The sequence below is a fragment of the Mastigoproctus giganteus genome, chromosome 3 (genome assembly GCF_048544385.1).
Source record: "Mastigoproctus giganteus isolate SK-2022 chromosome 3, ASM4854438v1, whole genome shotgun sequence".
NCBI lineage: Eukaryota > Metazoa > Arthropoda > Arachnida > Uropygi > Thelyphonidae > Mastigoproctus > Mastigoproctus giganteus.
Genome location: NC_143577.1, coordinates 137807434 through 137833574, shown reverse-complemented (window position 1 = coordinate 137833574; position 26141 = coordinate 137807434). Strand labels below are relative to the sequence as shown.

The 26141-nt window shown below is 41.5% G+C and overlaps 1 protein-coding gene across 1 annotated transcript in view; it reads right to left on the bottom strand.

Annotated features, from left to right (window-relative positions):
- LOC150088286 (cubilin-like) overlaps window positions 1–26141 on the bottom strand; it is a 670594-nt gene that overhangs the window by 259854 nt on the left and 384599 nt on the right. The gene's annotated exons all lie outside the window — the stretch shown is intronic.

The following is a 26141-nucleotide window of genomic DNA, read 5'->3' as shown; positions in this document are numbered from 1 at the left end:
GTATGCGGAAAGGTCAGGGAATGGCCTTAGTTTCTAATGCTCCTAAAAACCAAATAACATACATACTTGCTCAGAATTCTGGGTTCTGCAGACTCCTTTTCCGATCCTGAATCAGAGTAAAGTCCATAAGCTTCTGGTGGCTTTGGCACTGACACTGAATTGGCACTGACATTGTATCACCTGATACAATGTCAGAGAGGGTATAAATTCAAATTGAGGAAAGACAGTTGTAAGATAGATGTGCGGAAGTTTGCCTGTAGCCAGCGGTTAGTTGATTGGTGGAACAGACTTCCTTCTTTTCTTGTGGAAGTCCATCATCAGGGAAATTTAATATGCCTCTACTCAGGTGCCAAGCTGCAAAGTCAGAGATACACTTTTTCCTTCATTCTTTAGAATTCAAAAGAATACAGACACCACTCACAAGGAGGGAAAACCTGAATTAGTCTACTGTACCTTAAACAAATATGCATGACACAAAATGTGCCCGGATTCACATGAGATAATTCCTCTCTGTTCTATATGGAAGTCAGGATCAGGCAGAACCCAATCCACAACTAAAATCACCTTCTCGGCAGGTTTATTTTAAGTTTATCACATATAAACTACGTTCATTACATATAAACTACCACAAAATATAAAGGAATTTGTGGGAGTTTACAAACTACAAACTATAAAGCCCTCTCTAAAATGCTATAAAAGAGGCAAGTTGCCTCCTTTATAGCATTTTAGCCTCAGCAACTGTCTGAAAGACAGTTGCTGAAAAAGGTTTCCGCTTCGCCTTTTTTTTACGCATTTTTTTACGCCCGCGCTTATGTCTATTTTCGTATGCGCATATGCATTTTCGTATGTGCATGCGCATGTCTATTTTCGTATGCGTGTGTGCATATGTATTTTCGTATGCACGTACGCATGTCCATTGGTGCCTCCGTAGCCAGGTGGGAAGGAGCAGCCGTGCATAGCACACGCTTCTTGGTTAGACCGGGGTTCGAGCCCGTCAACACCAAATACGGAGGATGCGGAAAGGTTAGGGAATGACCACCGCATATCCCGGAGCAATATAGCCTTAGTTGCTAATGCTCCTAAAAATCAAATAACAAACAAAGCGCATGTCCATTTTTGTATGTGCGTGCGCATGTCCATTTTCGTATGCACGTGCGCATTTCTATTTTTGTATGTGCGTGCGCATATATATTTCCGTATGCATGTGCGCATGTCTATTTTCATATGCGGACAAACGTTCTAGCTGCGAATTATATAGTTATGTTGTGTTTGTGAAAGCTCCTCAAAAGTTCGTTCAAATTCTGGATTACTTTTGGAATTAGTGATTTTAAAGTAGTGTCGTCGACTCCATATTAGTTGGTGAGTTGGTGCATATATTTTTGTGGCTAAATTTTAAGGAGTGAGAAGTTATTAACGTTTTTCTAATTTGGCATTGTACAGACATGCTACCTCATTGCTGTTTGTATGTAATGGCCGCTCCCACTGTAGTTCTGCCTATGGTATGTCTTGTAATGATTTTTATAGTGTCAGTTAATACTGTTCCTGCTGCTTGTTAGTTAGATTAACTGTACTTTTGGAACACTGGGGAAATTGTTATTATTTCTATATAATTTCTACTCACTACCAAGAAGACTATGGGGGGTCTTAGTATTGTTGCCACATTTAGCGATAAATTAGGTAGCAAATAGTCGGCCATTGCTTCTTCCGGAAACAAGTCACGTGAACAGTGCTTTCTCCTGTGATTGGTTGCTGGAATTCCTGCATTTGAAAACTGCCATGAACCTATATTTTAATTATGCTGTTGCTTATTTTCTTAAATTTGGAAACTTGATCAAAACCTTCAGATTGTAACAGCGTGCTATTCACAGCACCCCCTAGCAACTTGCTGCGAACTTGCTCCTCAAGTGCAAATTAAAAATTATCTCCTCCAGCCCAACAAGCTGCTGGTTTTCGTCATTGTTACATTTCATCGTGACACTTGTGCTTTGCTTTTCATCCTGCACTCCCTCCACCTGATATGAGCGGGAGGGAAAGTTCCAGTTCTGCTAGTGAGGAGCCTGAAACAGTTCCAGAGAATCCCCCTCCAACTAGTACCCCACCAAAGACCCAGCTCAAGGGTGGATATCTCTCGATGAAAAAAGAAAAGAAAAAGGCCAACAAGAAAACTAAGGAGACCATGGAGACATGGGCTGCTCTCCTCTGCTCGGAATTTGTGACCCAAGATGAGAGGCAACCACTGGCATTGGCCCCTGACCAAAGCCCTGTTGCTGAACCCACTGATGCTGCTCCTCCTTCTGGGGCAATGGCCTCCACCCATACAGAGATTAAAAGCGTTGCCCAAACTATCACACTGACAGCCCTTGCCAACGCTATCGCAGCTGGGTTAAAATCCTCTCCCAGAAGGTGGACCCACTTCAGAGCCAGCTACCCTTCAACAAACAATCTCTCGACTTCGTAGGCAGTTGATCGCATTCCTAAACCACGACTCCAGTCGCTTCACCTGAAGTGCAGGTAACCATGTGCAGGAGTTGTGGTCCACCCTTGAGTCAATTACAACTGAGCTTCTCATTGACAATGAGAGGCTCAAAACTGTGAATGAAGAACTTCGGTCCAAAACTGTAGTCCTGGAAAAGGTCATTGATGCTATTGGCAGGCCCCAAAATTGTAAAAGGAATGCTGACCCTGACTATATTGAGACTCCGTGCCCCCCTGGGCCTGCTGCGGATGTCACTTCCTATGCTGCTGCAGTGAAGTCAGGACAGGAGCCCCTTGCCCATGGCATGATACAAACTCTCCATGTGCACCACCCAGAGAAGAAGCCACAGCATCTACTACTGTTGAGAGCAAGTGATACTTCAGAGCTCAAGACTAGCAATGACGTCAAAGATCTGGTGCAAAGCACTATAAGAGCTGATTATAAGAATCTAAAAGTGAAATCCCTGAGACTCATTAAGAACAAAGACCGCAACAAAAGAAGACCTAACAAGTATTGCCACATGTGGTATTCTCACAAATGCAGGAGTGGTCATAGCTCCTCCTAAAAAGTCAAATTCGTCAATCATAGTGTACAATGTTCCAACAACGAATTACTTGAGGATCTGTTCCACAGAAACCTACAGGACCGAGGATTCTCCTGGGAGGAAGTTAAGGCTGAGACCACTTTTAGGTTTGCAACAAAATCAAAATCCAACTTGACAGAACACAAAGTAATTAGCTTCTCCCCACAGATTTATAGAACCATCCTCTCTATAGATAGATTATTCCTTGGTTGCAGTGCACACCGATTTCGTCCGTTTACAACTGTCACAAGGTGTTTCCTATGTCTGGGATATGGGCATACCTCCCAACGCTGCTCCCACAAAACTCCATCCTGCGGGCATTGTGCCAGGAGTGGGCATGTCCAAGCAGAATGTCCCTACATTGACGAAGAGCCCTCTTGTGTGAATTGTAAAAGGAACAGGCGAGTGCATAACCATTCTCTCCGGGATAATTTATGCCCAGAATACCAAAGGGCTCTGGAACTCATAAGACTAAGGACCACTGATGCCTAAACCAACAAGAAATACCAGTTGTGTCCCCGCTCCAGTCCTGCCCACTCTTTCTGGAAGCCTAAGAGGAGCCCCCGATCTCAAACTAAATACTTGCGAATGATGCAAATAAATGGGCAAAGGTCACCCACAGTTGCGGATGAAATATGCCAGGCCACTGAGGAGCATTCAATTGATGTTGTTCTGATTCAAGAGCCATATGCTGCAAGAATATAACCCCATCCAACCTCTAAAATTACTGGCTTTTCCATACACACTCGAGTCATTCAACCTGTACCAGTGGACCCTAAAACATGTATAGCAGTCATAAATAAGGATCTCGATGTCCTAGTTGTCCAGGGCCTCTGCAATCAGTTCTCCACCTGTATCCAGATTACATGTACAGATCAATCATTCTACCTGATGTCACTCTACAGCCCTCCCTCAGGTAACATCAATGAAGCACTAAACTTTTTGGAATTCGCCCTGAATTTTATTGGCTCCAAGCAACTCCTGGTTGCATCTGACTTGAATGCAAAATCCCCCTTCTGGCACAGTGCGGTTGCCGATGGCTGTGGCCAACTTATTGAGGACTTCGTCCTCAGCCAAAATCTTATTATCCATAACCAGCCTAGCCAGTTCACTACTTACTCTAGCTCCACCAGTGAATCTAATATTGACTCTACAAACCTCTCTACAAAGGACCTACGTCAGTCAGTTAGTTGCTGGGAGGTAACTCCAGATCTGACTGTTAGCGACCATAGAGCCATACTGTTCCATCTTGACTTGGTTCCACCGAGAAACAACAACAGAGCAAGGCCAACTGACTGACTTCATTAGATTCTCTTCGAGAAACGTCAATTGGGAAGCATATGACAGCTCCATAGAACTGGACTTTCCAAATCCAGACCCATCACAGACGGACTCACTAAATTCAGAGGACTTGACCACCTTTATCCAGCACTCCATACACAGAGCCTCATACAGGTCCTCAAGGAAGAAGGTGTTCCGCCCAGCAATCTGCCCATGGTGGACCCGGGAATTTACCATCCTTCGTAAGTCAGTCCACTCTGCACACAGGAACTACCAGCGACACTGTGATTGGCCAGCTCCTGATGTTGAACGCCTTCGTAGGGATTATATCACCAAAAGGAATGAGTATACCAAGGCAATTGCAGCCAGAAAGAGAGAAACTTGGGCAAATTTCGTAAAAGAAACCAACCGTACAAATCCATGGGGCCTGGCATATAAGATCTTGAGAGAGAAAACCTTCTACCCAGAAATATTCAACACGGTTTCAATAGACACTCAGGAAACTAAGTGTTGGCAGGATTCTGCCAACCTTATTCTAGACAAACTGTTTCCACCTGATGACATCTCTGAGTATCACCCAGAACATTCAGCAATTAGAGCTGCCAACAGCAATTATATAGCAAAAGAGCAAGCCGACCCATTCACACTAGAAGAACTGGGAGCAGTCCTTAAAAACATTAATGCCAAAAAGTGTCCAGGCCTTGACCTAATAGAATACATCTTCATCATCTGCTTTCACACACTGCAGCCACCCCATCTACTCCTTCTCTTCAATAAATGCTTGGAAGAAGGCTGCTTCCCAAAAGAATGGAAGTTTGCCCTCATTCGCCTCATCAAGAAACCTCACAAACCACCAACAGACCCCCGTAGCTTCCGGCCTATTGTCCTGCTGGCTAACCTTGGTAAGGTCCTTGAGTGACTCATGGCTCTCAGGGTTGTCTCCATGCTACAAATGCATGATTTGGTCTCACCATGCCAGTATGGCTTCACCCGTGGAAGGTCGTGTGAAGAAGCTCTTTTCGATTTGGTTTTACATATTGAAAGTTCTGAAGAAAAATTCAAATTGGCCATCTTCATAGACTTCGAGGGAGCCTTCGACACTGTCTGGTGGGATAATGCCTTGGCACGCCTTCAAACTGCCGCTTGCCCCCGGCAATTATACAGCCTCTTCCAGAATTATTTCTCCAACCGAGCAGTTATTCTCAAGTCAAAATTCCAGCAAGTCACCAGATCAGTAAATTGAGGTTTCCCCCAAGGGTCAGTCCTGGGACCCCTCATTTGGAATATAGTCTTCCAAGGCTGGCTCTCCCGCACCTTCAGGAATGCAAAAATTGTGGCCTTTGCTGATGATCTCACAGTTGTGGTGTCAGGGCATTCACAGAAGGCCATTGAAGAAAATGCAAACCAGGTCGGTCCTCAACGATCTCTCAACTTGGGCCACACTTAATAAGTTGCATATCACCTCAACAAAAACTAAAATGATGCTATTCAAGAATAGACTGGATCTCAGGCGCCCACTGCAGGTAAAGATATGTAACGCTCAACTGCCAATCGTCACTGAAATCAAGGTACTTGGAGTGATTATTGACCACAAACTCAGCTTTCTCCCACATCTTGAAAAAAAAAACAAAGTTAAGATATTCTCAGGAACCATCATACGCATCTCTAAGAATGATTGGGGACTCTCCAAAAGGTCCCTACGGTTGTATTACAACGCAGTATTTTTACCAATTGTGACCTATGCAGCCAGAGCCTGGTTCCATCGGGTAACTCTTGTAAAGGTGCGAGACAAGCTTGGAACCATCCAGAGGTCAATGTTAATGGTAATCTGCCGAGTGAGTAGAACGGTCTCCACTCCTGCCATTCAGGTCATTGCAAGAGCACTTCCGCTCAATCTACATGTCATCTTCCGAGGGTTGTGCTTCCGAATTACGAGAAATATCCCAACAAGGATCCTCGACATTGAGGTTAATCTGAATGCTGACCCAAAGGCTGAGATGACGCGTTGCTACAACGAACTCTTCAACATTTGGCAAACTCGATGGCATAATTCAACACTGGGCATTGTCACAAAAAGATTCCTACCTGATGTAACCTACACTGCTACTAAATCTGTACAGTCTTGGTTCACCCCTTCACTAGAAACATCATACCTAATTACCAGACACGGATCCATGAATGAAAAATTACATCATTTGGGTCTCCACCCAACAGATCTCTGGCATTCTGGAGCCAAAGAGAACTGGTGGCATGTACTATTTGAGTGCATTATGTATGCTGATCTGAGACACGACCTTGTCAGCTGTACACAGATCTCTGGCGAGCATCTAGAGCTCTTCCTACAGAACCCTAACAACCTCCCTGCACTGCAAACCTACTCAGCTGAAGTCTTTAAGTGCAGAAGAAGGATTAACAGGCCACCAATGGCAAACATCGAGGACCCAGCAGTGAACTGAAACCGACCCTGTATTTCCCTCCCCCCCATCCTACTACATGGGCTGTGGAGCTTGTTTCTGCGGCCTGTGTTCAGGAAAGAAAACACCATCCCTCTCTCTCTTCACCCCCCCCCCCCTTTTATTTTATTTTATATATATTTTTTTCTCTTTGCATTCTACAATCAGTCACATGGTTGTTTTTTTTTTTTTTTTTGCATTCTTCAGGGTTGCTGTCACTTTTTTTTTTTTTTTTTTTTTTGTTTCATGTTTTACAGTGATATCTTTTTTTTTTTTTTTTTTTTTAATTTTTATTATTTTTTCTTTCTTTTGCACCACAGGAAAATCTAAATATATATATATATATATATATTTTTTTCTTTTCTCTCTCTCCTCTGGAGTGGGCCCCCCTAGAGGAATCTGGCCCACCTTTTGGCAACATCAGGTGGATCAGAGTCTCGTATTGAGACAATATGTGTTTAGCTGAGACTGGCCCAACTTCCCGTGTTGTGTCCTGGCCACTTGGCTACCCAGAATCATCTGTCCAGGTGACTAATGCTTCTGGGTAGCCAAGTGGCCAGGACACAACAACAGAACACACACACATAATACACACAAACCTCCAACTAACATTCTAGGAGCTGCCCATTACAAAAACACATGTCCACACATATTTTCATATGCGCACGCGCATGTCTATTTTCGTCTGATTGCATTTTTCATATATTCATTTTTTATGGCACATATTTTATGGTGCACGTCTATTTTCGTATGTATAAGTGCATTTTCTCGTGCTCGTCTGCATATCTATTTTTGTATGTGCGTGCGCATGTGCATTTTGTCGTGCAAAAATACAAAAATAGACACGCACATGCACATGTCTATTTTTGTATGTGCGTGCACATATCTATTTTCGTATGCGCATGCATATAGGAAACTATATTTCGTATCTGTGCATATAGAAAACTAGAAATCACATTCTGAATAAAAATTTGCCAAGTTGAATTTTGCACATTCTCTAGCAGATGATGTTCAGTCATTTTGCTGCCATTAGCTTCAAAATTATTGTAGTAAGAGATGAAGTTCAGAATTGCGTTTCAGAATCAAAGTCTACCAGAGTTTTGGTTGCATTTGCAAGATGAATTCAAAATCTTGTCTGAGAAAGCAAAATTAGTATTGCTGCCTTTCTCAACTACATATATTTAGAACATAATATATCTCTGAAGCAAGATTTGCTGCCTATATGCGTACCAAAACAAAATACAGAAGTCACTTAAATGCAGAACCAGACCTGCAATTATCATCAATTGAACCTGAAATAAGAAAACTTTGAAAAAAACACAACCACGGGTGTCTCATTAAATATTTATACATTATTTTATGTTATGTCTTAATTTAGGCTTACTGCAAAATATAATTTTATTGCATGGACATTGTACAATTGTACAATGTCCCAGGGAGTGTAAAGTAAAGTAACACTACTCTTAAATACCATTAGCTTGAAAACATAGGGTAAGCCTAAGGGGCTCCATGGTTCAAAAAGGTTGGGAATCGCTGCTCTAGAGTTTGCACAAGTAAAGAACTCTTTGCTGTTTTTCTTTGCATCCTTTGCCAATGGTTATTAGTTCACCTGACAACCATTTGGGCCTAAACCTAGAGCAGTATTTCTCAGTTGGCAAAAAAAGCCTATAAGCTTCCAAAATTACTTCCTTGAATGTGCATGCGCATGTCCATTTTTGCACATTTAGAATTTGGTGCTGGTAACATCATCCCACTCTTTGGCCCCCACTCTTTAGAACGTAAAAAATCTCTGAGACCACTGCAGTCGCATTTACATCTTTAAGTAAATCCCTCATCACTACACTGTGATCACTACCTCCTGGTGATCTGTATCTTTATCTGTAAATTCTTAATGCATGAATAATCACTTGATCAAGAGTGTTACTCCTTCTTGTTGCCTCTCTAACATATTGCTGTAGAAAACAATCATCCAATAAATCTACGAAAGCCTTGCTAGTGTGTGAGTGACCATTCACACAAGTTACAGTCTATATCTGAGAAGTTAAAATCCCCCACTATAAGACACTCTGATTTTCTGGCCCATTCTATTTCTCTGCACAACTGTTCATTATACTCATCAGATTCTTTAGGCCATGTGTAACTCTAACTAGCTCTAACTCTAACACAGCCCATGTGTTATTTACTTGTTTCATGACTCCCAGTAGTTCCTGAAATCCCCAGCAACTAGCTTTCCATGCTGCTGCTCATTCCAATAGAAGCAGTTCGAGAATCATTTCCACCTCTGCCTGCAGCTACTATTAATCTATTAGTCTGTGAATCCCCCCAAGCTTTCAGTTTTCCGACCCTCCTAACACTGATAGCACCAGCAAATATTCTTGCATTTAAGTGTATTCTATCCCTGTAGAAGTAGTCACTCCTGTTAACAAGCACAGACCACGCTGAGAAAAATTCAACCCACGAGTCCTGCACAATCTCTCCAGGGCCAAATCAATTGACAAGGCTCAATCGGAAGGAGTCATATACTCCCTCCTATCATGTCTGGGCAGTATTGCAGACACTTTCAAATTTAACCCTAACTCGCAACTTATTTTTCAACATTGACCTGTACTTGTTTAGTAAATCCACAGATCTCCTACACTTAATGTCATTAGTGCCAATGTGTACAATGATATCACCTTTTTTGCCCTTAAAAGGTGATGTCAGCTCTACAACTTCATCAACTTTTCACCCTGGAAGACATACCCTCGTGCTATTCCAACTATCCTTTTTGCACAATATACTTTACGTTTCCCAGACAATTGAGTCAACAACAATAACTTGCTCCTGTGGGACCAGCGTATTCTGCCCTGAAGGTTGCCGCTGTGTTGCCTGGATGGATGATCCCCTGATTTTAATTCCTTCGAGGGCATCCATTGGACTCTTCAAGCTCTAATAGATGCCCATCAGAACGCCGAGTTAGTGCCTAATTTCATCACATTCTCTGCACCTAGTACACACAAACACATCCTCTGTGTATCTAGATCATGTCCTGTTCGAGATACATCTGCAAACTTGGTGCATTTTGCACATTTTTTTAGACTGTAATGTGTGGGAGAATCATCCGCTTCATTTCTCCCATGAACCACGGCACTTTATTAATTTGCACATGTTGCTTTTCTGGTCTAGTCTGGGGCATGATTTCAATTTAAATACAATTTTATTAACAATAAAAATTAATAGGATTTATAAATTTAATTGATTAATTGCCAGTACTATACTAAGTTAACAGATTCCTTCTACTGCTATGTATTACACTATCTAGTTTTAGGTTATGCCTTACGCTATCCAGTTTGAGATATGTGTACTGCTATTCCATATTTATACTACAAAATGGTGGCAAGTTTCAAATGGCACAAGTTTTACCCACAAAATCTCGATCTAAGTTCAAAAACTCAGATAATCAAAAGCTCGGATAACACAGAAGGTTTCATAAATTATTATTAAATAAACTGGATTTGAATACATTAACGAGTACATGATGTACACTATTTGTTAGACCTACTTATTCACCATAATGACTTTAAAATTATACAATAAAACACTTAATTTTATATATAACTGCTTTATTAAAAAAATTACAAAAATTAAAAAAAAAAGAAATAGTACAAGTATAAACATTACAAGTAACAGACAAGTATAAACATTACAAGTAACAGACAAGAAAAAAGTATACTTACGTCATTAATAGGGGCCAGACGTGTTCAAAGCCGCTAAGTGGATTTTTCTTATTTATTGATTTGAAATTATTGTTTTTCTAAAACTTTTGATTTAAATTTAGTAGTATAGCATTATTTTGTATGTTTCTGATTAATCTGGTGTTACTCAGCCTTGCAATTGCATAAAAGTATCGGTAAGGGTATCCACGTGTTACAAGTCGCAAATCCGCTGAATAAGAAGTTTTTTAGCCATATTTAGCTGCTTATTGAATATTTTTACATCAAATTATTTTTTGTAAGTAGCTTATAGACCTAGTAAGGATCGTTAGTTTATTCTGAATTGAGACAGCGAGATTTGAAAGTTAATTAATACTTAAGTGTCCATAGATTTACCGTTCGTAACTTCCCGATATGAGGGGCCCATCAAGCTCTCAGCTGACCACATCAACGCCAGAGCTTGCACTTGGTCATCGTGCAACACAGCGGCAACCCCCAAGGCAGAATGCGCTGGTCCCAAAGGAACTAGTAGTTGTTGGTGACTCTATTGTCAGGGAAATGGGGAACATGCTTTGTAAAAAGGATAAGTGGAACAGGACCAGGGTATGTCTGCCAGGGGCAAAGGTTGATGACGTTGTAGAGCAGATACAGATATCATCTTTTAAGGGCACAAAAGGTGATATAGTTGTACACATTGGCACTAATGATATCAAGAGTAGGAGACCGGCAGAATTGCTTAACAAGTACAGGTCACTGTTGAAAAAAAGCCGTGAAATAGGGTTGAATTTGAAAGTGTCTGCAATTCTGCCCAGACACAATAGGAGGGAGTATATGATGAGAGCCTTGTCGATCAATTTGGCCCTGGAAAGATTGTGCAAGGCTCAAGGGATTAGAATTTTTTTCAGCCTGGACTGTACTTGTTAACAGGAGAGATTGCTTCTACAGGGATGGGATACACTTAAATAGAAAGGGTGCAAGAATATTTGCTGATGCTATCGAGCCAGTGTTAGGTGGGTCGGAAAACTGCTAGCTTGGGGGGAGACAAAGACGAATAGATTAACAGTAGCCACTGGCAGAGGAGAAAGAGATTCTTGCACTGCTTCTATTGGAATGAGCAGAAGCCTGAAAAACAAGATTCAGAATATTTCAGAGACTGCTGGGAGTCATTGCGTTACAAGTAAACACATGGGTTGTGTTAGAGTAGCTAAGAATAGAAATAGGTACATGTATACTTGTGTGTACACCAATGCTAGGAGTTTAGTAAATAAATTTGATGAATTTGAGGTATTGCTCAAAACATCAAAGGCAGATATTGTTGGGATATCAGAGACGTGGTGTCACACAGATATAAGGAATGCAGAACTGGAATTTGGGGAGTACAACATCTACAGAAAGGATAGACTGGATAGGAAGGGAGGAGGGGTTATGCTATTAGTTAAGAAATACATAAAATCCAAGGAAGTGAAGCCAATGGACATCGCTGGACAGTGCAGTGTCGAGTCAGTTTGGTGTGACATAAGCATTGGGAGATCAAAATTGAGAGTAGGAGTGTGCTATAGGCCTAATGACTCTGATGAGTATAATAAGAAACTGTACAGGGAAATAGAGTGGGCCAGTAAATCAGAGAGTCTTATAATGGGAGATTTTAATTTCCCAGATATTGACTGGAATTTGGGGGCTGGTCACTCACACACTAGCAAGGCTTTTGTGGATTTATTGGATGATTGTTTTCTACATCAGCATGTTCGGGAGGCAACTAGAGGGAGGAATACTCTTGATTTGATTATCAGCAGTGATTCTTCATGCATTAAGAATCTGCAGATAAATGAACTGTGGGGGGGGGGTTTAAATTGTTTATATATATATTATTTATTTATATATCTTTGGTTCCTTTTTATTTATTCCCCTATTTAAACATATATATCCCCTTTATAATATCTCCCACTTGCGCATCTGACTAATGCTTCACAGAAAATTCTAATTCAAGGGGAAAATCTCCTTAATGTGTTTAATTCCCTTTGGATAGGCTTGTACTCAGAACAACAAAAAACACACAAATGTTGTATATAAAAAAAATCAGTTTATTAGACATATTTACATGAGCATAATTAAAACCAAATAATAATAATGCATACATATGACAACCTGATTTGGTCTCACCTACATGTGTATATATACATCATATTCATACTTCAGTAAAAATCATCAACAAGCTAATATCAATCCCTTCCTTTCTGCATATACTTTCTACTGCTTCATTTAAATACTATTAGCAAGAATTAACAATTCCATTTCCTTCCTCCCTACATATACTTAATACTGCATCAATTAAATACTATTAACAAGAATTATTAATTCCATTTCCTTCCTCCCTACATATACTTAATACTGCATCAATTAAACAAGAAATATCAATTCTATTCCATTCCTCCCTACATATACTTAATACTGCATCAATATTTAAATACTATTAACAAGAATTATCAATTCAATTTCCTTCCTCCCTACATATACTTAATACTGCATCAATTAAACAAGAAATATCAGTTCCATCCATTCCTTTCTACATATATCATATATCCAACATTCTAAATATCTTATATCTAATAAATCCCCCCTTTTTATGTTCTTCCTTCCTGATTCTTCCCCAAACTATCTTTACATTAGGTATTTCTAAAGTCCTGCTGACCAATTTACTGGGTTTCTACACTTCTTGGTGTGTATGAAGATACTATGTACTACAAACTAGCGACTTACTTGGAGAACTCGGCGGGGTGTCATCTTTCATCCTTCCTATCAGGTACAGCTTATCTTCACTATCTGGGGCGGCGTCTTACTATTCTTGAAGAATTAGACACTGGTAGTTGTGCTTCTTGATAGTAGAAAGGAAATCCCGATAAACCGACGAGTCTCGGTCATCCGGAAAGGGTGATATGGAGAGGAATACGGACAAAAGAAGAGACCCTCTTAGGGGAACCCAGGGCGACGAATGCATAATCATCACAAACCAACAGAACGAAGGGATGGATCCCCGCTCCGGGACCCCCCAAACGGGTAAGAAGAAAAATAAAAAAGGCTCTATACCAAAATTTGAGATAGAAACCCGTTCCCAGATGGAGATAAGGGAAACGCAGGAAAATCTCACAGCGATTACGACAAAGGAGACTAGCGACGACAGGACACAGGAAACCTTCCTGGATCCTACCTTACCTGAAGGTACAATGTATGAAAAATCCCTGTTCCTGAAAACTGCTCTAGAATCCCTCTTTAAAGAGCAAACAAACAGAGTCACCACTGCACTAAGGGCTCAAATAATAACATTGTGGAACAAACTCGATATACTCCTTGTCGAAGCCTACCTCGAGAGCGAAAGGGCCAAGGCTAAACTGCAAGCCTACGCTGAATGTGGGGCAAAACAAATGCCACAGCGTGCACCCACATATGCACATGCGCTGAGGACCACTGCTCCAGATACCTCTCTACAACTGCCACGTGTGGCAACTACTACAAAACGCAAAACGCTCCTGCCGACTCCACACCTAGTAATATTAAAACCGACCTCAACAGCACAACACCAGACTAGTGAAGAGGTGAAACAAACCATTATGAAGAACCTCTCACAGGATCTTAAGACTACAAAAATCAAATCTGTCCGAAAAATAAGGAATACAGGTGTCATCATTGAAACCCAGACGAAGGAAGACGCAAACGAAATCCTCAACAACCCAAGGATCCAGACACTTGGCTTAGAGGCAGCGTCCCCCAAGAAAAAGGGCCCCAGTATAGTCATTTTTAATACCAGCAAGGATCTAACACCAGAAGCTCTGCAGAAGGAACTATATTCCAGGAACCTTCAGCATGAGTACCCAAACGTGGAACCAACGACACTAATCACCCCAAAATTCCAAACAAAATCCAGGACAGGAGACCACACAAATTGGGTAGTTGAACTTACACCAGAGGCATGGAAAACGATTGCACAAACAACCAGGGTTTTCATACATTGGGGCAGCCATCGCTTCAAAGAGCATGTGTCTGTTCCCAAATGCTTCCGTTGCTGTCGATTTGGACACACGACGCACACCTGTGCCCAGACAGAGCCTACTTGCGGCCACTGTGCAGAGAAAGGCCATGAATTTGGCACCTGCCCTAAAAAAGATGATCCGCCCACCTGTGTAAACTGTAAATCACAGAAGATGCCAGCGGACCACTCACTCAGGGACAATCAGTGTCCCATCTACATCAAAGCTAAGGGTGCATACCAAATGAGGATTGATTATGGACGCACGCCTTAGACCTTTTAACCTAGACAGGGTAAACTTCGCGCAGCTAAACGCACAGCGATCTAAGGCCGTGGCCGGACAACTCACCAAGAAAGCGAATGAACAGAACCTCGACATCCTACTTATCCAAGAGCCATATGTGCACAGCCGGGGGGTGAGAGGATATCCCCTATCCTACAAAATAGTTCAGGATAATAGAGACAACCCCTGGGCTTGCATCCTGGTTAGGAACCCTAGTATCACTGTAACCAAGATTTCCAGCTACTGTACATCCTGGGCCGCATGTGCCCATATTATAACCCCGCTCGGCGAACTCTATGCAGTCTCACTGTACTGCCGCCCAGGGGGAGATATCCTCCCAGCTACCAGGTACCTGCAGAGTTTACTCACAGAATTCCAGAATGCCAGGATCGTCGTGGGAGCGGATGTGAACTGTCGATCCCCGGCGTGGTTCAGCCAAACCCGAGGGCATCACAGCGCCACAAATGGACAACACCTAGAGGAGTTCCTGGCAAACAGTACCTTCACTATACTCAATCAGCCAAATAACCCCACCATCTTTTCCAGCACAATGTGGGAAGCCACAATTGACATTACACTCGCCTCACGGTCTCTGGCTGGTCACCTCTCGGGATGGATGGTCATGGAAAGCTGGACCACATCGGACCACAGGGTCATAACCTTCACTCTTCAACGCACCATAGACAGACAACAACCAACCCGACAAATCCAACATAGATATGCCATACAGAAGGCAGACTGGTCTCTCTTCCAGACTACCTTAAGAGAAGCAGCAAAAACCCTCCAAATAGAGGGGCTGAGCCCGGACCAGCACCAAAGCGCCGTGGTGGATCTCATCACTGCCGCTGCAAACTGCTCAATTAAAAGGAAAAACCCAACTCCAGGGGCCGTCCCCTGGTGGTCGCCGGAACTACAACAGCTCAGACGCGAGGTGAACACAAGGAGAAGACTATTCCAGAGAGCACGACTTTCCTGGCCAGCAGCAGAAATAGACCAACTCCGCGACCACTATCGCACCGCAAGAAATGAGTACACGGCTCTAATCCAACTCAGAAAACAGCGCTCATGGGAGCAACTTGTTTCTACAACCGGAAACGAGCACCCCTGGGGGGTTGTCTACAGAATAACGACAAACAAACTCCCCAGGGGAGAAGTCATCCCTGCAACAAAGACGCCGCTAGGCACTTATACCAAGACCTGGCAGGATAATGTCAACAACATCCTGGACAGCATGTTTCCTGGACATTGCGCTTAATCCTGAAAAGTCCAAACAAGCAACAGGACCTTCCGGAGTCATACCGACCAATAGCCCTTCTCTCTGTACTAAGTAAACTCTTTGAACACCTCCTCAAAGTTAGAATCGAAACTTGCTACATGGCTGCAGGCCTAGAATCACAGAATCAATTTGGCTTTAGGAGGGGCTGCTCCACTCTGGATGCCTTGGAAAACATTACCAGAGCTGCTGAAACAACAAACCATAAATATCTACTTGTAATCGCAATAGATTTTGCCGGGGCATTTGACACCCTGTGGTGGCCAAGCGTCCTCGGCAGGCTCCGGAAGGCCAACATCCCGGCCAACCTATACCAATGCGTCAAAACATATTTTGACAACAGAATGGTCGTTGTAGAAACTCCATATCATTCTATTTCCAGACAGAGCTTCAGAGGCTGCCCACAGGGCTCAATCTTGGGCCCGCTCTTCTGGAACATGGTTCTCGACGGTTTTCTAAATCTAGACCTAGGTCATGTGGCAACTCAGGCATACACGGACGACCTGACCCTGGTACTGCGAGAGGACAGCAGAGCCAGGCTAGAAACTTCTGCTACTCGCGCCATTGACATCCTACAGAAGTGGACCGACGAAAACAATCTCCGCATATCCTCAACCAAGACCAGCTCAATACTGTTAAAAGGTAACCTGGACATCAGGAGACCACCACAAATCCGCATCCAAGGAACTACAATTAAGCTGACAAAGGAACTAAAACACCTCGGGGTTGTCCTAGATAATAACCTCTCATTCACCCCTCATCTGGCCTACATTCAGAAAAAGATCAGAAGATACTCTGCTCTGTTCATGAGGGTCTCCCGCAAGGATTGGGGCCTGCGGAGGAGAACCCTCAAGCTATTCTATAAAGCCGAATTCCTGCCTGCCATAACGTATGCCGCTGGAGTGTGGTACCGGAAGGCTACCACGGCCGTCAACAGAAGAAAACTGGACACCACGCAACGGTATATATTACTTATAATAACAAGAGCCTGCAATACTGTAAGCACACACGCCCTCCAGGTCCTGACAGGGACTCTTCCCCTAGACCTTGAAATAGTCTTCCGCGGCCTAATATATCAACTCTCCAAGGGACGCGAGGCTAACCATCTGAACTTCACTTTGGACCCTGAAACTGACCACAAATTGGAACGCAAACGTCTCCTCACACATCTCAACCAGAGCTGGCAAACCCGCTGGCAGACATCAACCAAAGGTGAAATAACTAAAAAATTTATTCCTGATCTACAACTGGTGTACCCAAACTATCCACCTTGGCTTTCTCCTGGACTACTCGCCACCTACCTGTTGACCGGCCATGGCGCCATAAGAGAAAAACTCCATGGATTCGGATTGAGTGACACCCCTCTATGCCACTGCGGACTACGCGAGACATGGGGGCACTTGATGTACGACTGCCCACTGTACGAGGATCTCCGCTGCCGATTTATAACCACCACCCAAATAACGCTAAGAGACCAGGAATATCTGATACTAACTGAAAAAGATACTTATAGTGCCTTCACTCAATATGCGCAAGCCCTCTTCACAAGAAGGCGGACTCTCCCGCATCCACCACCACAACAACAACCATGAAATGATATGTGGGCCTCCTTCGGACAGGACACAGCCTCACGAGTGACTTACTATTCAGCTGAATTCCAACCAGCCCAATGAGACCGCTCTGCATATGCCAGCCATAATGGCAATCGGTGCCGGCGCTCTTGCTGGACCCATCTTTCTTTCCCCCTCCCTCGGCGGTAGGGGAGGAGACAGGATTTTTTTTTTTTTTTTTTCCCCTCCTGCCTTCTCCCCTACTCGCCAACCCAGATTTCCTCCTGGTGGGGCATGGGCATGCCCCACTGACTTATAATGGGGTCGCCTCCTCTATCGACCCCATTTCTTCTGTCTTTCTCCCCCCAGTCTTCAGTCTCCTCTCCCTCTCTACCTGCTCGCCAGCGTATATCCCACAGGTCAAAATTTAATAGCTCCAAATTAAGTTCGCTCACATTTCGGTCTTTCAATCTAGCGATCACCCCACGCAAACGTTTTTTTTTTTTTTTTTTTTAAGGTCCTTGCCACTGAAATCTCAGGAAACTAGGTGGCAGGGACTGCCAGAGTAAATAACTGTAATACTAGTGTACCTGGTCTGCCTCCACGGGGCGAAGTGTGGGCAACGTCGGGCCTCAGCTGGGGTCCGGCGGCTAAATGGCCAGAAGAACAACGGTACACAACATCACACACCTCAAGATCCATATACTTTTAAATCTCTGGCCTTTACAGTGAACTGTATCACACCACAATGTAAACTACGCGGAGATGGGGGAAACCCCTGGTGCCGTTTGACCCTAAACACACTTTACACTTTACTGGTAGTTGTGCTGCCAGGAGGTTTCGGCTTCATTTTATTCAGCCCACTTGATACACTTCTCCTGTTTCGGAATGGCTACTATCATGTCGGTCAGGGTTCCGATTCCATCCGATTCCAGCACTTTGCTTTCCAAGATTTCAGGAATCTTGGTCTTTAACGGCAGATTTGAGTCTACCCTTTCCTTGTGAGAGACTCATTTTGTCTTCCACATATTTCTTCCCAACTCCTAGACGTCTCAAAGAGCCAACATTGACTATGTTCCACTCAAACAACTCTGACTTTCTCAACGACTAACCCATTCTCACTAGCACCGACCAAAAATTTAAACTATGTGTCTGACTAACCCATTCTTACTCACACAGACAAAATCTCAACTTTGTGTCCTTAAACCATTTTCATCCACACCGCCAAGATCTCAACTTAGTGTATTCTGCAACTCTTTCACTGCCTTTTTCCTACCTCTTACTGCCGATTTCGCCACGCCCATTTCCCAGTGACTTCTACCAATCTTACATTTACTTTCGTATTCTATCTCATTCCATTTGTTGGAAAACCCCTTATTCCACCAGCCCAGTAGCACGTGATCAATACACCCTATTTTACAACCTGTTGGATCTGTGGCCATCCGGTATGCCGTTTGATGGTGCCGATTGCCCAAAAACAACTTTACTCTTCACATATAACGCCTTGTCTCCATAGCGTTCTAAAACCACAAAAAGTGACATTAGTGACCACACCATCTATATTTGGAACCTTGTGTGTGCGTTTAAGAACCGACTTCCGGTCTGCGGTAAATTTCGACTCTGCATAAACCTTAACTTGTTTGTTTCGTGAACCACTTGCTGCTTTTGCCATAGTATTCACCGTCTATTCCCCGCTTTAACGGAAGTTAATGCTAATGGCTCTGTTTTCATTACTACTACATCACTAATTTTACAATTCTTACTGAATAATTCTTGTTATTGAAACTTCGGATATTACCATTTTATCCTACTAACGGCAAGAATCCACAAGGAAAACTAACTTTCAAAGTCTTAATAAAAAATTTTATTTTTGTAAGATTTTTCAAATGTTACAGAACCACTAGGTGGCAGTGATCACAGTGTGCTGAAGTGGGATTTACTCAAAGAGGTAACTACCATTAGGGGTAAAGGGAAGGGTTATTGCTTTCGTAAAGGCGACTACGATGGACTGAGACAGTATTTAAATTCTATACAGTGGGACTAACTGATGATGATGTTACCAAGAGCAAATGCAAAACGGGAAGCATTCAAAGAACTTATCTTGGAAGCTACTAGGCTTTACATACCAACTAAGAAATATCGTTCAAGGTTTAGGCCTAAATGGATGTCAGATGAACTGATGAGGCATATGGCAGAGAAGAAACATGCATGGGATACATACAAATTAACACATGACACAGAAGCCTATGATAGATACAAGTTGATCTGTAACCAAGTTACAAAGGAGGTTAGGCAGGTGAAGGCAGATTACGAGAAATCTTTGACAAGGGATGCAAAGAAAAACGGCAAAGAGTTCTTTACTTATGTAAACTCTAGAAGGAAGGGGATGAATCAGATTGGTCCACTTGATATCGATGGGTCAACTGTTGATGATCCTGCTCAGGTAGCTAACAAACTAAATGAATATTTTGCATCGACATTCACACATGAGGAGTTATTTAGTGAAGGGAAAGCCAGAGGTGTATTCAACTCTAGCAGTAAGCTAGAGAATCTTGTAATAACTGAGAGTAAAGTGGAGGAGAAATTGTTGAAGATAAACACAAGAAAGGCACCCGGGGCGGATGGGATCTATCCAGTTATATTAAAGGAGGCAGCAGAGGAAGTAAGCAAACCCTTAGCCATAATTATGAGAGCTTCCTTGGACTCAGAGGAGGTACCCACAGACTGGAGATGTGCAAATGTAACCCCAATTCACAAAGGAGGATCAAAGGCTGACACAAGTAATTATAGACCTGTGAGTTTAACTTCTGTTCCAGGAAAATTAATGGAGGCACTAGTTAAAGGAGCACTGCAGGATCATTTAGACAAGACTTCAGTTATAGCTCAGACACAGCATGGTTTTGTTAAGGGGAAGTCTTGCCTGACCAATTTGATTGGATACTATGATGCAGTCACAAAGGATCTGGATGCAGAGAATAACTTTGATATTATATACTTGGATCTTAGAAAGGCTTTTGATACTGTTGCACATGGAAGACTGCTGCACAAATTGGAGCAGTGTGACATTGGAGGCAAATTGCTGCTGTGGATAAAGGGGTGGCTGAGGGGGAGAAGAGAGACAGTGTTAATCAATGGACACTGCTCGTCGTGGACTAATGTTATTAGTGGAGTCCCTCAGGGCTCAGTGTTGGGTCCATTATTGTTTTCTGTATTCATAAATGATATTGATGATGGTATATCAAGCTTAATGTCGAAGTTTGCAGACGATACAAAGGTAGGCAGGGTTGTCAAGGACACTACTGACACTATGCTGCTGCAACAGGATCTGGAAAGGTTGAGCAGATGGGCTGAGAGGTGGCAAATGAAGTTTAACATTGACAAATGTAAAGTACTACACATGGGAAACTGCAACCCCAGAGCAACGTATCAACACTGTGGTACTACACTGACGGTGGTAGAGAATGAAAGGGACCTGGGGGTGGTTGTACAGGATGAAGTTCTCTGAGCAGTGCAGACAGGCTGCAAGAGTAGCTCATGGTGTATTGTCAATGATATATAGGAATTTTTCTAGCAGGGATAAGGAGGTGATTATTCCCTTGTATAAGGCAATGGTCAAGCCACACCTAGAGTACTGTATACAGGTCTGGAGGCCTCATTTCAAGAAGGATGTAGAGCTGCTGGAATGAGAACAGAGAGGGGCAACAAGATTATGAATGGAACAAAGGGGTGCTCTTACGAAGAAAGGCTTAAGTTTTGCAAATTACAGTGTCTGGAGACTAGGCACCAGCGAGGTGATCTGATAGAGGTGTATAAAGCTTTGAATGGTTTGAGCATGCTCAATGCTGATGGGATTCTTCTTCTCTCTCTCAGAATAATCACCTGAGAGGGCATAAATTCAAATTGAGGAAAGACAGATGTAGGATAGACGTGCGGAAATTTGCCCTTAGCCAGCGGGTGGTTGGTTGGTGGAACAGACTTCCATCCCTTGGCGTGGAAGTTGATAGCCTAAATAAGTTTAAGGCTCAGCTGGACAGGTATTTTGAACGAACAGAGGGGTGAAGTGGAAGTGGTTTTTTTTTTTTTTTTTTGGCTGATGCTGCATAAGCTTTCTTTCTTGCATCAAACGTCTCTACTAATGCTAATGCTAATTAGCACCACCCCTTAATATCAGATAAAAAAATTCCTTAATGGGTTTCTGTTTCATAGAAGCTCACCTCTTTTTAGCTGCTATATTTTGTAAGCACCTAGGTAACAAAACATCAGCATCCTCCTCCTGTACAATATATCCTCCTCCTGTACAATATAATATAACAACATATCCTCCTGCTGTACAATATATCATAAAGCTGGCTCGATGGCATTTAGATCTGCCATTTGTCATTTTTTTTGTAGTTTCTGTGCACCCTTCATTGTCATCTTCACTTTCATCTTTGTGTTCATCAACAAACTTTACGATCATGGAATCAGTCATTTCCAGCTGCTCATCAGAATTTGTCCACTCTTTAATATCCTCTGCAGTAAGAGTGTCCGAAACAGGAAGGTCCTCACTTCTTTCATCTTCATTTGCCATCTTATTCTCATTGGCTTCAGTTTGGAGCATAAAATATTTTTCTAGAATTTAATAAAAGTAGATGTTTTAACGTCGTTTCATGCTTCTGCCATCCAGGAAATAATGTTATTGATGTTTATTTTTTTAAGATTCTCAACAACACTGATTCCTGTTTCAAGATGTTGAAGCAGATGTTGCCTATAGCTGCAATTCAAAGAGGTTGAAGAAGGGATGTTCACATTAGATTGCAAAAACAGAGCTCTGACGTCACCAAAAACTAGTTCACTTTCGTCGGGATGGGATAGAGCAATGTCTAAAATTAAAAGTGCTTTATAGGGAAGTTTCTTTTCATTCAAATATACTTTTGTGCTAAGGACAAATTCATCATGAAACCATGTTTTAAACAAACTTGAATCCATCCAAGCATTTTTTTGATTTGTGTAGTTAACAGGCAAACAGTTCACATTTTTTAAAGTTCGGGGGTTCTTTGACTTTGCAGTGAGAGTTAGTTCAAGCATATGCCCCCCCCCCTGATGAAACTGAACATGCCAGTACTCTCATTTTCTCCATGCTTCATTTATAACAAGGAGCTGACTTTTCTTTTCTCGCTGCAAGTGCTTTGGATTAGAGCATTTTATAATTCAGGCCCGTTTTATCACAATTGTAAATTTATCCAAATTAAAATTTCCTTCTTGAATAATTTTTGCTAATTTTGCAGTAAATGTTGCCATTTCTTCCATACTAGCTGATAATTTTTCCCCAGTGATGTTCAGATTTCTAAATCCAAACCTTTTTTCCTAACGATCCAACCAACCAATACTTGCAGCAAATTGTTCTTCCCCCTCATTAAATGTTTATGAAATTCTAAGGCCTCAGCCTGTAAAATCGGTCCAGAAATCAGCTTCTTTTGTCTCTCATCTGTGTGAACCACAAAAAAAGAGCTTCACAAATTTGTTCAAATTCTCCTTTCTTCATTGATTTTCTATTCAAATTTTCACTCTCACATACAAATGCTCTTTGTGAACATCATTTTTCAATTACCACTCTCTTTTTTCTTCAGTCCCCTATAGTCACTTCACCAACACCTAAGTCACTAGCCACTTTTTTTTATTGTTTCTCCTTGATCCAAGCATTTGATTACATCAACTTCATATCTAAAGAACAAAAACACGTTTCATTTTGAACTCATAATGCTTACACTAACCCTAATAACATATATGAAACATAACAAATAAAAAAAAATTGAAAATTACAGAGAGAAATTTTTAAATCTTTTTTATTAAATCTTTAAAATTAGAGAATAAAAGATCATAGATTAGAGAATAAAAAATTAACAAACATAAAAGATCAGCATGGCTCAACAGTCAACTAGTGTGCATTCGCAGTCTGTACTGAACTAGAGTCTCTTGTCTTTGGTGACAAATTATATAAAACTTTTTGACAATTCACCTCGGATAATGTGGAACCTCGGTTAAACAAGTCTCGGTTAATTGGGACTCTACTGTATATTAATGGAGGCAGCAAAGAAGGTAAACAAACCCGTAGCCATAATTATGAGAGCATCCATGGATTCGGGGAAGGTCCCAATGGATTGGAGATGTGCAAATGTATCCCTAATTCACAAAGGGGAATCAAAAGGTGACATGAGCAATTACAGATATTTTAGCTTAACATCGGTTTCCAGGAAAATAATGGAGTCATGATTAAAAAAGTAATGCAATTATACTGCAGTCACAGAATGGATTTGTTATGGGGCAGTCTTGTCTGATCAACCTGATTGGATACTATGATACAGTGACCAAAAAACTGAATGAAAAAAATAATTTTGATATCCTATACTTGGATTTCAATTAGGCTTTTGATATTGTTGCACATAAAAGACTGCTGTACAAACTGGAGCAATGTGGCAAAAAGGTCAAGTTACTGCTTTGGCTTGTGGGAGATAACAGATAGTGGTTATTAACGGGCACTGCTCTTAGTGGACCAATGTTATTAGTGGAGTCCTCCAGTTCTGGGCATGTTGTTTTCTACATTTATTAAAGATATTGATGAAGGCATATCAGTTGTTGTTATTTGGTTTTTAGGAGCATTAGCAACTAAGGCCATATTGCTCTGGGATATGCGGTGGTCATTCCCTGACCTATCCGCATCCTCAGTATTTGGTGGTGACGGGCTCAAACCCCGGTCTAATCAAGAAGCGTGTGCTACGCACTGCTGATCCTTCCCACCTGGCTACTGAGGCACCTAAGGCATATCAGGCTTAATATCTAAGTTTATAGATGACACAAAGGTTGGAGGGTGGAACAACAGTAATCGGGGGTGAGGTTCTGCAACAAGAGCTAGGAAAATTAGGTTAATGGGCTGAGAAATTACAGTTGAACATTAACAAATGCAAGGTTCTGCAATGGGTAGCAGAAATCCCAGCTGTGTGGTACTACACTCAGAGTAGTGGAAAATAAAAAAGATGTGGGAGTAATTGTGCAGTCATATATGAAGTTTTCTGAGCAGTGCAGATCGGCTGCTGTGACAGCTAATGTGATTTTGTCAATGAGGTAAAGAATTTTGCTAGCAGAGATAAGGAGGTGATTATCACTTTGTACAAGGCCATGATTAGAATCTTGAATACTGTATAGAGGTCTGGAGACCTCACTTTAGGAAGGAATGAAGTATATCTGCTGGAACAGTGCAAAGAAAGGAAACAAGATTGATGAAGGGTACAAAAGTGTGCTCTTACCAAGAAATGCTTCAGCTCTGCAAATTGCAGAACAGAACTTCAGCACCTGGAGACCAAGCAGCACATATGGGGAAATCTGACTGAGGAATACCTCAGGCCTTGGATGGATTGAGTAAGCTAAATGTTGGTGGCATGCCTACTCTTGTTGACACTACACACATTAGTGGCATGAATTCAAGTTGAGGAAAGGCGATTACAGTATGTATGTACAGAAAATTTCCTTCAGGCAGTGGGTTGATTGTTGGAACAAACTTCCATTTGTTGTTGTGGAAGTGGGTGGTTTGAATAAATTTAAAGAAGATCTAGACAAATTCTTGGAGAGTATAGGGATGGATGAAATGTGTAGTATTTTTTTTTGCTTGCATCATTTTCCACTTCTCATACTAATAAACAAAAACAAACATAACCGTAACAATGGTGGATCCCATATATCAGAATGCTTCACTTAATAACTCTGTAAACAATATGCATTATTTCCACAACTGCTAAAGTAAGAGTTTTTTTCATATTTAATAAAGTAGAGAGAGGAATAGCCACTAATCTTAAAATAATCATTAGCATGCAATTAATAGATAGCCTTCACAGAGCCTCTTACAGAAGAAAAATAAAGTTCAGTTTTAGATTGCACTAAAACTCAGTTATAAGAGCTCAGTTCTATGGAAAGAAAATTGTGAAAATCATGAAAAATTACTGTTTGGTTTGGTTTGGTTAAAAACACCAGTTTGGTTTTATACACCAAAACTCAATGCATAAAAATGTTAACAAACCATTTCAATACATTGATGTCTGAAAAGAGGTTTTAAATTTTATCCATTCTTAAGACAAAAAGTGAAGAAAAAAAAAGAAAAGTAGATAACAAACCACAAAAGAGGAAACTGTATTTTTTAATGGATTCAGAAATTTTAAATATTTTCTTATTTGGAAAAAAGTATTCAAATTAGAAATCCATCATTACTTTGGCACAATCTGAAATCTGTGATTTTATATTTTCTTGAATTTTTGTACTATAGCATGAAAAATAAAATTAAATGTTAAAATGATTTAATGAAAATAATAATAATTTTTCTATGTGGCTTAAACTTCTGCAGAATACAAAAAAAGTATTAAACATTTTTGAGTTATAGCGTAATTCTTCCTATAAATTAAACATGCTTCTAAAATATTTTTTTGTATAAATTTATTTACTGCTGTAGTACTCATTTTGTTGAAGTTTTATTTATTATTACTTTTAACATTGATAATTAAC